This window comes from Grammomys surdaster, unplaced genomic scaffold, assembly GCF_004785775.1.
Source record: "Grammomys surdaster isolate TR1022 unplaced genomic scaffold, NIH_TR_1.0 165, whole genome shotgun sequence".
In the NCBI taxonomy this organism is placed as follows: domain Eukaryota; kingdom Metazoa; phylum Chordata; class Mammalia; order Rodentia; family Muridae; genus Grammomys; species Grammomys surdaster.
This window is the reverse complement of record NW_021604613.1, coordinates 10,040,417-10,053,663: the sequence shown is the minus strand read 5'-3', so window position 1 is coordinate 10,053,663 and position 13,247 is coordinate 10,040,417.

Sequence of the window (13,247 nt, the reverse complement as noted above, 5' to 3'; positions counted from 1 at the left end):
ACTGGATGGCTCCACATATATGAATATATTGGACTTGATGGGGAGAGAGAGAGAGAGAGAGAGAGAGAGAGAGAGAGAGAGAGAGAAATTTTGGAAGAATAGGGAAATAGTATTCACCTGAGAGTAGTTGATGTGAGAACTGAAGAGGCATATAATCAAAACGTGTATGGAATTCCAAATAATTAAAGATATTTTCCATATAAATATCAAAAGATCAAATGATCTTTCAGTAAACAAAAAAAATGAATGAAACACTCACTATTTAAAAAGTTTGGTTTCCAAAATCTGTCAGAACTCCAGTGTAGTTTATAATACATAGATTTGTAAGGGACAGATGGCCACTCGAACCCTGTTTACTGCTATACTGCATCTTCTGCATTGACACTTGTTTTATGAGCACAAGTAGCTTAAGAGTTCTGGTGAAAGCCAAGGCCTGAGAACAAGATCTCTGAACTGGGACTTCAGCTTCCACTTTAAAGCAACAGTGCCCTAGACACATCAGTTTGTTCTCTTCTCGGGAGTCTGTACATAATGGCATCCCTCCAAGGGATTGTTAAAGGACTGCATAGGCAAGTTATCAGAAAGGGGATCAATGCTCAGGAGACTGATGCATCTTGTCTGTGTGTTTGTTTTTTTACTACAATTTTCTACTTTTTAAAATCTTCTCTCCTCTTCTAAAATTTTCCTCCTCCTCTTCTGCCTTCTTCCCCTTCCTTTCTTCTTAGATGGAACAGACACTTTGCAAAAGAAATACTAATGGCCAGTAAATATTTTCTACTATGTTCAACGTCCTTAGCCATCATGAGGTTGTAAATTAAAATTATATTGGGATTTTACCTCTCTCCAGTCATAATACTACCATGACTATAAACAAATGCTGGAGAGGAAGCAAAGTAAATGAAATTTACGCAGTATGGAAAGTACACTGTTGCAGCCACTAGGGAGATTGGTATAGGGGTTTAAAAGGTGAAAAATAGAATTTTTGTGTTAAACCTCTATTATGTATATTCCAGAAGTGATGGGGAATAATAAAGCAGAAACATCTGTGCACCCAAGTCCACTATAGAACTATTCACAGCAGCTAAGCTATGGACTCACCCTTGTGTCTCTAAAACTGTATACATATATACACAAGAAAAGAACGTCATTCAACAAGAGAGAGTAATGAAATTATGCTGTTTGCAGGAAAATGAATGCATGTGAAGGATTATCCTTTGGAAAAGAGGGTGTCCACTAGACTAAAGAAGTTTTGGTTTTCTGATAAATGGAATCTAGAAAAATAACAAGGTATGAAATAAAAAATGAACAATAAGGAGAGGGTTGGAATGAAGAGGATAGGAAGAGGGCATAAGAGAGAAAGCAAAAGGAGGAATGTGATCAAGACAAATAATATTCATATTTGAAAATGTCACAGTGAGACATATTATTTTGTGCAATTAGCATATACTGATATTTTTATTTAAAATATAATCCTCCCACAATTAAGAACAGTATGGTCTCTCTCCTGAGCCTTTTAGGCAAGCTTGTCTTGTTGACTTTGTCCTAAATTGTTGGGTATTTTTTTGTAAGATAAAAAAATCTCTTGAATACAACTCAAACCTTGTTTTCATGATTGTCCTGGTTTCTCTCCCAAACTCTTATATATAACCTTCTGAAAGATGAAAATATCTGAACTCCCATGCATGGATTACGGGTTCAAGCATGCATTTATCTGCAGAATATATACACCAAGCACTAGTTAACTGTTAGACAAGTCAAGTTCGTGTGACTCACACAGCACCTTTTTTTCCTCATCTGGAAATGCAAAGGCAGTTGTTGCACATTAGGTTGACTGTAGAATATAATTTAAATTGCAAAGTCTATTTACAAATAAGGCGCACTCAGCCCCTTCGCTAATGCAAATGCATTTGGGCCAAGTTTCTGCTTCTAAAAATGAAACATCTACAACTAAATTTAGGATGAACTCACCTGGATGATATAATGAAGGTTAATTTCTTTTAAGAGAGACAAACCTGTGAATAAAGTCTAACAGGATCAGTCACTGATGCCTGTGACTGAACCTCAGGTGCTGTATGGGTGAAACAGACATGATAGTATTCCACAGGAGTGCTATAAAAGTCCTATAAAGTCAGCATCAGGAAAGCTAACACCATTAGTACTAGTATCACTCAACACTTCCTACACACAGTTCTCCATGTGAATCTTAAACAGTTGACTCTATTTTCTCAGAAATGATCTCATGTATTCTGGTGGAAATTTAAGTCATTTTTAAGAGGAAGTTTGGAAAATTACTATATAGGAATATTCTCACTTTTGACATTTATAGGAAGCCTGACTCAAAACAGCAGATCTCACTATTTAAAAACTGACCAAGGAAGTAAGATGTCCCAGACAGTTATGGGGCCATTGCTAGATGTGTGCTTTATATGCACAGAGCTTTGAAGTAAGTGTGTGGCAGGGCTCTAGTTGAGATTGGTTGTCTTTGCAGTAAGTTAAGAAAACCTGAAAAGCTGTTTAAACTGCACAGGCACAGAACAGCTATACCCGTTCATCCTCCAGATCACATAACTATTACTAGGAGAAATGTATTCTAATAAGGCAGTGAGAATAGAAAGGAGACGAGAAGTCCATGGAGTGAGATGGAAGGAAATAAGACAAAACCACAAATAATTATAATACAAGGCATAGCATGTTCCAGTGTATAGTACTTTGAGGCAATAGCACAGCCAGGTTGAAACACCATTAATTTAGAAGTATATACCCAAGATACTTTATGTGTTAACACCAACAGCATGGCATTAAGATAGGTTTTGACTCTCAATTTGAATTTGTGTCAAATACATGAGAAAAGAGTACATGGCATGCTTTATACACAGACCTTAAATCACTGTGATATAGCCAATAAATAGCATCACAGGTAACATCCATGTTTCAAGAAAGGATAACAATGAGCATTCTTTTCCTGGAGACATATCTCTGCGTACTTGTTCATCTTAATGAGTCCTGTGATAGACGAATGCACTGTAAAAGCTTGTTTTTCTTTGTTTGACAACCATGAATTGGGCATAAGCATTGGTAATATGCTGAAGAAAAAAATCTCAAATAACTGAATGTGTGCTGCTCTTAATGCAGAGGCCAAACATGCAACTATTTTACTTCCAATGGAACAACAAAAGATGTCTCAAGAGAGAAAGGGAGAGGAAGAGAGAAAGATACAGAGTAAGAAATCGAGGAAAAGAGAGAGTCATAGGAAGAGACAGATAAGGACATACACACACACAAACATACAGAAGGGGGGGACGGGTGGTTTTTTTAAATAAAAGTCCAGAACTCAGATGAAAAATATTTGAAGACAATGTACAATAAGAACTTTTCTCAAGTCACATAAAAGCCATTTTATAAAATTAAGCTGCAAGTATCATAAGTGAAAATGACCACAGAATAAGTAGGAACCTTTTAGAAAGAGCTCAGACATGTGTTATTTATTTTCCTGGTAAACAGAAGTGGCAGAGTCTATTAGCAAGAAACACTGGATAGTTGTGATCATTTTGTAAAAATTCATAAGTGTTGCTTATGACACGCTAAATAGCATCTTCAGGTTGGTATTAAGGAAAATAGATAAGTTCTGTTTAGAAATAGATTTGAGGTAAGAAAGGCTGGTGGTTTCATGTGACTAATTCATCAAGGGACACAGAATACTTCAGCATTGCTGCCACTATCTCCTTTCACTCTTTATAAACATATGGAAATAGTTACACCCAATGGCATAAAAAATACTTAAAACTATAAAACAGTTCCAAATCATACACCATGCCATATTTCATGTGGAGAGAGGCTGCCTTTAGTTCCATTTTGAAAGGACCAAAAAGTGCAAAGCAATGGTGCCTTAAGTATTTATATCTCCTTAGATTCTTTAATGTTTAAAGTCATGTTGGAAATGTTAATTTTAGATGTTAATTATAGATCTGGAATAAAGCATTGGTTATAAAATAGCTAGCTGAGGTTAAATCCCTACATAATGATCAGGTTTTGGTATTCCTTGTTATTTAAAATACTACCAAAGAAATACATCTCACACACATGCACACGCACACACACACACACAAACACACACAGAGAGACAGAGAGACAGAGAGGGACAGAGAGATACACAGAGAAAGAGAGAGACTAGCATATGGCATCTCTCTCACTTGAAATTTTTGTGAATGATAAAACTATACTCAAAGAGAGTGAGTATTTATCTGATACTAATTTTACCTTTAGATGTTGATATGGAGCCTGTTCTAAGCATATTTACAATTCATGATTAAAGGTAAAATACTAATATAAAGTCAAGATATTAAAAATTTCCTGAATGATGATTCCTCAACTTTGAATGGGTCTTCATTTTACTTGTCTTCAAGCTTACTGCATTTTTAGAGCAGTGACTTTTAAAGCAAATTATGGTTTGAACAAAAACGTTCCAGTAAGGGAGGGAAGCCTTGATTCATAAGCATGTTCTCTAAGTATGGAATAGTTTTACTTCAAGAGGTTAAAGACAAAATTCCACACCACTCAAGACTCTGAATGAGCAAAGTCAAGTCACTGACAAAAAAATTCTTCCTAGCTACATGTAATAGGGTTGTCAAAGAAAGTTTGTTTTCCTTGGGAGATCAGGATAAAATGTCACTCTTCATTGTAGTTTCACTTACTTCATTGTTTCTACAATAATGTGTGAAGAAAAACCTGGCTTAAATAACAATGCGACAGGAGTGCGGTAGTACGTTGATGTGTATTGTTGATGAGGTCCGAGATGTCAGTGCAGCAGTATGCTGCTGACTGCAGCAGTGCATTAACACTGAGCTGCCTCTACCTACTGGCCCTGATCAGCCATCTCTTTTGTCACTTTCTTCCCTTCATCCCAAAAGCACTTGCACTTCATGCTGGATTTCTCACGTACAGCAATTGGAGACTTTTGTTCTACACCTCTTCTAAGTGAAAATAGAACCAATCCACATTGTAAACCATTAAAACTCCTCTTGCCCATTATTCAAGGTAACAAACAGCTGGTAGCCTCAAAAAGGATTAAGTTTAGCTTAACCCAATATCAAAGGCTTAATATGTCAGCGCTTGGTAAACACATCTAATTTTTCCTGGCACCAACCTGAATGTCTTCTCCTATTTTACTTGCTCTAAGCCGTACCCCACTTCCAACATTATGGGGATGCAGTTGATTGTAAGAAGTCCTATTATCTTAGGAACCGCTAAGCAAGAAAACATGTTGCTTGGCACTTACGCCATGACATGATGCCTTCATGACAAATCTGCAACACATGAGTTGAGAACATCAGCCTCTCATTGCTTTGAAAGAATTTCATCGGTTCCAAAGAATTTGGCACTCTCACCTACCTTCAGCTGGAGCGCTGGGAGTGTGAGAGCAAGCTCTTTGCATGTATTTTAGGAACAAAATATAACACGTCTTTATCTACTTGTGGGTCTCTTCCTTTTCTAGGTCCCATAAAATCTTTGGTTGTTAATTTGCAAGAAAATATGAAATTTTGATCATTCCTACAATGACACTTTATTAATACCAAGTGCAGTTTTCACCCAGGAATACAGAGAGCAAGAAGAGTGACATTTATACCCATATAATGCAATGAAGCCAAAGAAATTCACAAGTTTTCTTGAAATCATTTGAAGCTGAAATTGCAGGGCAATAATCTAGTTCAAAATCTAAAAGATGGCAGGTGCCCACAGAAGTAATGAGACATAAGCAATGGCCTACTTAAACAGATGCAACTGGAAACCAGGAAAAATTAAATTAGAGTAGTTGGCAAATTGGTAAAGGCTAATTATACTCCAGAAAGAATATGAAGTTCCTATGAAATACAGACTCTAAGTGATACTACATCTTAGGCCTTCACTATAGACTCAGCCCATACCCAGAAAAACCAAAAAGAGTTTCAAGGAAGTGTCCCTTGTGAAGATTCAAATCCAAGGGAAGATACAGGGCCTTGAACGTACAGTCTATTCTATCTTTCCTGTGCAACAAAACCTCAAACCATAGGGCTAGAGCCTAAATACTAGGTGAATGTCATTTGGAACTTAGAGAAGAAACAAAATTCTACTTCTAAGAAAGGGCCAGGATCCTATGCAAAGCTCAACCCAAAAGCTTGTAGAGAAGGAGCACCACCAAAAGAGTACCACCAAGGAGTTAACAACCCAAGCAAGATCCAGAGACACAATGGCATGCCTACTGAAATGTACAGTTTAACACAAATACAGAGAATACCTAGTTACCACCTACTGCTGACAGTCTACAGAGCAGCAAGTAGTGACACAGGAATGTGACTGAGAGCACACGAGAGAGAGAAAGCATGGAAAGGAACTTTATAGAATCAGGAGAAAGGCAAAGTAGCTAATATAAGGGAACCCTGAAGGATGGTAAGGACTGTGAAGTCACAGAGTTAATGACAGCACAAGAAGCTTATATCTAGTTGAAACTTCCTTTCATTAATAACAACCATCTCTGGTCTAACAAGGAAAACATCAACTCCAAGCCGCAAAAGGTGCAATATGCCTAAATTTTTATCCAAGATGCACACTTCAATAACAAAATTATAACATGTTCAACAAGTTTAAACAATACATAACAGAAAAGTAATATTCAGAACAACATTCAGATATGGCATAGTGAAACTAACACAGAGAAAGAGGAAAATAGATGAACTATGTTAAAATCTAATCAAGGATACAGATACAATTCAAATCTCTGGATGATTTCAGGAAAGATATAAAAAATACAATGAACAATCAGTTGAAAACACTAAAAATTAAAATTATGCCTTTAATTCCAGTATTTGGTAGGCACAGGCAAGTGTATCTCTGTGAGTAAAATCCAGCCTAGTTTACATGATGAATTTCAAGATAGCCAGAGTTACATAGGGAACCTCTTTCTAAAAACATAAGCAAGCAAAACAAATGAATACCTTTGTACAAGCTCATCATAAGAGTTGGCAACTTTGAGAAAAAAATGAATAAGATTCAAAATAATTAGATGATAGATCAACAGAAATTACAGAACCAAAACAAAAATGAACGAGTATAGCAGTAAAACAAAATAATGAAGTTAAAAAACTCATATCATCTGAATACATCAATATGTATCAATATATCAAGTATACACATTCATCAGAATTTACAGCTCTAATCCCAGTGAGGACCAGTCAGAAGAAATATTTAAGCAATCAACGACCTACTATTCTTCAGTACTAATAACTGCTTCCAAGCTACATATCTAAGAAATCAGGAATCAATAATTAGATAAATATAAGCAAAGTGCATTGCCATAGTTTATTCAAAATAACTAAATCAAATGATTATGAAAATAGGCAGAATAAATGATATTAATATGAGAATTATAATAGATTTGATTAGAAACAATGTAAGATAGAAGAAAATTAATTACATCCTTAAATGCTGAAACTTTTAAAACCGTGAAGCAGAATTCTATGCCATATAAAAATATGTTTCCTCAAAGAAAGAATGAAAATCTAAGGAAATTGAATACTAGAGGACATCCTCCACTTAAGGTATAAAAGTAACATTAATCTATCTACTTATCCAACCATTCACTCCTTCATTTATGTGTGTGCACATGTGTTCATGTGCATGGAGGTGTGCATACCCCTACCAGCACAGGAGAAGGCCTGAGACCAACATTGGATGCCAGCATCTCTTGCTTCCTACATTATTTTTTAGGGTAGGATCTTCTCTTTAATTAAAGGTTCACTGATTGTCTAGACTGCTTACCAGCCAGCCTCTGGGAGACTCCTATCTCCATCTCCCAGCACTGAGATTACAAGTGCCCACCTCTGCAACTGGTATTTACATGTGGGCTAAATAGCTGAACTCTGGTCTTCAGACCTGCACAGCTAGGTAGACTTTACCCATCAGCAGTATTCTCAGCCCCCAGAATAAACTTTTATAGGCCAGAAGAATAATATATTGAAGCTTATTTGTGTTTATAGAAAATGTAAAACTTAAGTGTATGATGTCAAAACAAAAAATGGGGGAAGACTGTGAATATGCTGTTCTGAAATTTCTACACTATACATAAATAAATGCAGTATTTGAAAATGGAGTCTTAATTGATTAAACAAGATATTACAGACTCCAGGGAAACCACTGATTTCTGAGAGATGTAAATAAAAAACCAGTAAAAAATCTTAAACCAAACATGTAAATGATCAATTAAACTACAAAAGAAAGAAAAACAAAGAACAGATGGTAAATACTGAAATTAGTATAAAGGATGAAGCTGCCAATTTAAATATTGTTTTATTCAATAAATTGAAAGCATATATTCTGTCCATTAGAAATCTGATTTAAGTAAAAAATATATGGATATATTAAAAATAAAAGAATAGAAACACATATCACGCAAATACTAATGAAGGAAAAGATAACAGGTGATGTCAATACCACATAAAGTAAACATCAAACAAGGACGATTACCACTGAAAAGTGAGACATTATATGATAACAAAGAAGTCAGGACTTTGAAAGGAATCATGAATCTTAAATTAGCTTTTGTCTAAAATTAGAAATGTAAAGTAAAAGAGGGAGACAGAAAAACTGAAAAGAGACACAGCAAATATTCAGCTAGAGTCAAAAATCAATAACCCTAAGTTATAGGCAAAGTAAAAAAAAATTGATAAGCTACTAGTTTATTTTTACACCACTAACCACTTGATTTGATTGACAATCACAGAACACTACCACCACTATGCAACAATATGAAAATATACTCGGCCTACTGTGTAGGCTCAATATGTTCAACCTACCGTGGCATGCTTGTTATCTCACCTCTTATGAGGCTGAGGCAGAACTGCGCTGAGTAGGGTTTTTATTCAATAGCAAATTGGTATCATTTAGGTTAAAAAGGAAACCTACCCTCATGGCAAGAACTCAAAGACAGACTTAGAGGAGTCTCTGAATTTCTTTGTTTCTTTCCCGATATGGTCAAATCTCATATATATATATATATATATATATATATATATATATGACATAAAGAATGTTTTTAGACTATATTTGAATTAAAGAAGAGTTAATAGAAAAACTTGGAAAATGTCCAGCAGTTGAAGATTACTAGATTCTTCTAATGGTTTAAAATGAAATCTCAAAGGAATTTTAAATACATACCACACATCAAACATTTGTGAATAAACTACTACTTTAAATGGGTGTATTTTGTAGCATAAAAAGCTTATATTATAAAAGAAAGGTTTCTTGTCAGAATTCATTAGAAAAAAAACTAGGAAAAGAAAAGCTAATTAAATAAATCTAGCAGAAGACATGCTGATGGTTGTCTTAGTGTTCTATTGCTGTAAAGAGACACCATGACCATGGCAACTTTTATAAGCTTTTAGTATTTAATTGGGGCTGGCTTATAGTTCCAGAAGTTTAGTTCATTGTCATCGAGGTGGGGAGCATGGCAGCATGCAGGCAGATGTGGCAATGGAGTAGCTGAGAGTTCTACAACCAGATCCACAGACAGACTGAAGATCCAATGGGTCTGACTTGGTCTCTTGAAACCTCAAAGCCCACCCCTACCGATGCACTTCCTCCAAGAAGGCAGACAACAAGGCCATACCTCCTACTCCTTTCAAATAGTGACACTCAGTGTGCCCAAGCGTTTAAATCTATGTGTCTTTGGGGCCCATTCTCATTCAAACCACTAAAATCAAATCAACTCAAATCAAATCAAAAATAAAACTTCGTCACAGAATAATCTTTTAGAACGTATTTTAAAGTGTGAGTAAATTCAGCATTGTGGGAAAATGCAGAGCTTAACTGAAACAAAATCAAAATGAATGCTTGAGTATTTCAGACAGAATAGCTACTAGGACTTTGAATAAGTATGACTAGTTGCCGGGCTGTAGCTCTCTAGTGGGTGTGGGTCCTGTTGGGCTGTGTTGTGGATCCCACTGTGTCTGCCATAGCTCAGGGAGGCAGAAGTGTAGGAATTTAACTGAGTTCACTCCATGCGGTGCCGAGTGGACACTGGGCTATGAGAAGCCACCAAGTTCTGCCAGGGCAAGGAGAGGTTTCAGCCTGAGACCCTCAGGGGCATAGCTCTTCGGTCAGGGGTCTCCAGGCCAAGGCAGCTGACTGAGAGACTGGTGGTCTCAGCCCTTGTTCACCCAGACCTTTCTGGGGACTACAGAAGGACTGAAATAGAGGGCATATAGGTTGGATCAGCCCGCAGCCAAAAGGGACGAGGAGAAGCTACCGCAGCACCTCATGGGTAGAGACTCTTGGTCACTGTGACTCGCTTGGCTGGGTCATGGCTGGTGGGCCTCTGTGGCTGGAACACAGAGTGGTCCTCCGCAGGAGATTAGACAGCTTGGTAGTCGAAGGCCCCCTCCACGGTTCTCCACAGCTGGCCCCAATGACACAAGGAAGTTCGTGGTTTTAAAAGGTTAATTGTCATGGCAGAAAATGGATGAAGCTGTACCCTGTGTCCTCAGGGTGGGCCTGAGGTTAAATACAGTTTGTAAAATACAGTTTGCCTGGGAAGGAATGTTTAATTGGCTAGGCCTTCTGGCCTTTAGGTACCTCATTAATATGGAGATCTCTTGGGGCTCTGCGGGCCTCAAGTCACGCCCTCTACCTGAAAGGCCCTGATCAATGGAGGTCTTTGGCCTCAGTCAGGAGCCTGGAGTCTGGGAGCATGGTGAAATACATGCCGTCCCTTGCAGGGATACCTGTTGGGTCTCCGGTCATCTCTAGCCAGCACTTGACCAGAAACCAAGCTATCCTTTCACAGTCCTCCGCCCCACAACTAGTATGTTTAAAAATATGTAATACATATGAAGACATGATGGGTTTTCATAAAAATAATACAACTAAAATTCTAGAAATGAATACTCTAATTCTAAAATTAAAAATTCATGAAATGAGTTCAACAGCAGCCTAGACAGACAATAGAAAATAAACAAATAAGATCAAAAATAAGTTGAAAGAAAATTTAAGCAAAGAAAATACTTTAAATTAAATAAGATGATAAGAAAATGGCATTTTAAGGCCTATATCCTCTCTAGCCCCAGGTTCTTGGCCAGTTTTACAATGCCAGGCATGAGTTCCTTCCTATGAGCCACAAATCCAAATAAGAATGCTGTTACTTATTAGTGCAACTTTTGTGCCATTTTTGTGCCAATATGCAAATCCTTTTTTTTCATTTTATTTTATTTATTCACTTTATCCCACTCACTGAAGCTCCTCCTGGTCACCCCCTCCAACAATCCTTCAGTCCTCCACTCCTCATCTAGTCCTCTAAGAGGACAGATTCCCCCTCCGGGTATTTCCCATCCTGGCACATCAAATCTCTGTGGAATTAGGCACATCCTTTCCCACTGAGGCCAGGCAAAGCAGTCCAGCTAGAAGAACATAACCCACAGATAAACAACAGCATTTGAGACAGCCTCCACTTCCATTGTTCAGGACTTTCATGAATACCAAGCTGTATATCTGCTATATCTGTGCAGGGTGGGGAATCCATCCATTCCATGTATGCTCTTTGGTTGGTGGTTCAGTCTCTGAAAGCCCCAAGTCTTTAGATTAGTTGACTCTGTTGGTCTTCCTGTGGAGTTTCTATCTCCTTTGGTCCTGCAATCCCGCCCCTTAGTCTTCCATAAGAGTCCCTAAGTTTCATCCACTGTTTGGCTCTAGGTATCCCTCTGAGTCAACTGCTAGGTGGAGTATCTCAGAGAACAGACATGCTAAACTTCTGTCTGCAAGCATTCCACAGTATCAGTAATAGTGTCAAGGATGGATGCTTGTCCATAGGATGGGTGCTTGCCCATAATATGGGTGCTTGCTCATAGGTTGACCATTTCCTCAGCCTCTGCTACATCCCCCATCCCTTCATTTCTTGTAGACAGAATAAATTTTGGGTCAAAAGTTTTGTGAGTGGGTTGGTGTTCCTATCATCCCACTGTGGTACCTGCCTGGCATTAGGAAGTGACCTCTTCATGTTACATGTCTCCACTTGTATGAGTTTTAGATAAAGTCACCCCCATTTATTCTTAGGTGGCTCTCTTATCCCAGGTCTCTATCATGTCCTAGAGATGCCACCTAACTCCCAATCCTAGTCAGGTGTAGATTTCCATCCATTCTCATGGCCATCTGGCTACTTATCCTGTCCCACCGCTCACCTGATCCTGATCCCCCACGTTCCCCTCTCCATCCCCTCTCTGACCCAGTTTCCTCTCTCCATCTGCCTCTTATGACTATTCCCCCTTCTTAGTGAGACTCAAGTATCCTCACTTGGGCCTTCCTTTATTGTTTAACCTCTTTGGGACTGTGGAGTGTAGCATGGGCATACTATATTTTATGACTAGTCTCCACTTTATAATATCACTTTATAAGTGATATTAGCACTTTTTTGGGACTGAGTTACTTCACTCAGGATACTATTCTCAAGCTCCATTCATTTGCCTGTGAAATTAATGATGTCTTTGCTTTCATTAGCTGAATAGTATTCTATTGTGTTAATTTTACCGCATTTCTTTATCCATTCTTCAGTTGAGGGACATCTAAATAAATAAAATCGCTAATTAAAAAATAAACTTGTCCTCAAGGTGGGACAAAAAGAATATTCAAGGTCAGGGAGCTGGCTCAATGTGTAATGGCGCTGCTACCAAGCCTATCTACCTGTATCAACCCCAGGAATCTACAGAAGAAGGGGAGAACTAATTCTCAATAGTTGTCCTCTGACCTCCATATATATATATACTGTGTAATGGTGGTGGTAATGATGATGATGATGATGATGATATCAAAGAACAATCCTCTGAGTACTAGAAATGTCCTCTACTTCTGAATACAACTGATGGTTTGATATACAAAATATCATTGATCTCTTCAATATTCATATATTTAATATGTACCAGAAATATATAGTATATACCATCAGTTTGTATACCTAGAAAATTGAATAGAATGGATAACTAAATGAAGAACTTAAAAACTACATAATTGAAATAATAAGTAGACTATAATATGTCTCAGAAGCGATGAATATTAAAAGCAGTTTCTGGGGAGATACTGGAAGTTAAAGAGAGAGACTGTATTCATCAAAGCCTCAGCAAGAAGATTCAAGGAGAGACAATCAGACACCCATGTTACAGCCTCCCTGGGCTGATGTCTTCGCAGTGACATCGAAAATCTGGTTCTACAGATGTTCAAATGGCAATCTAGAC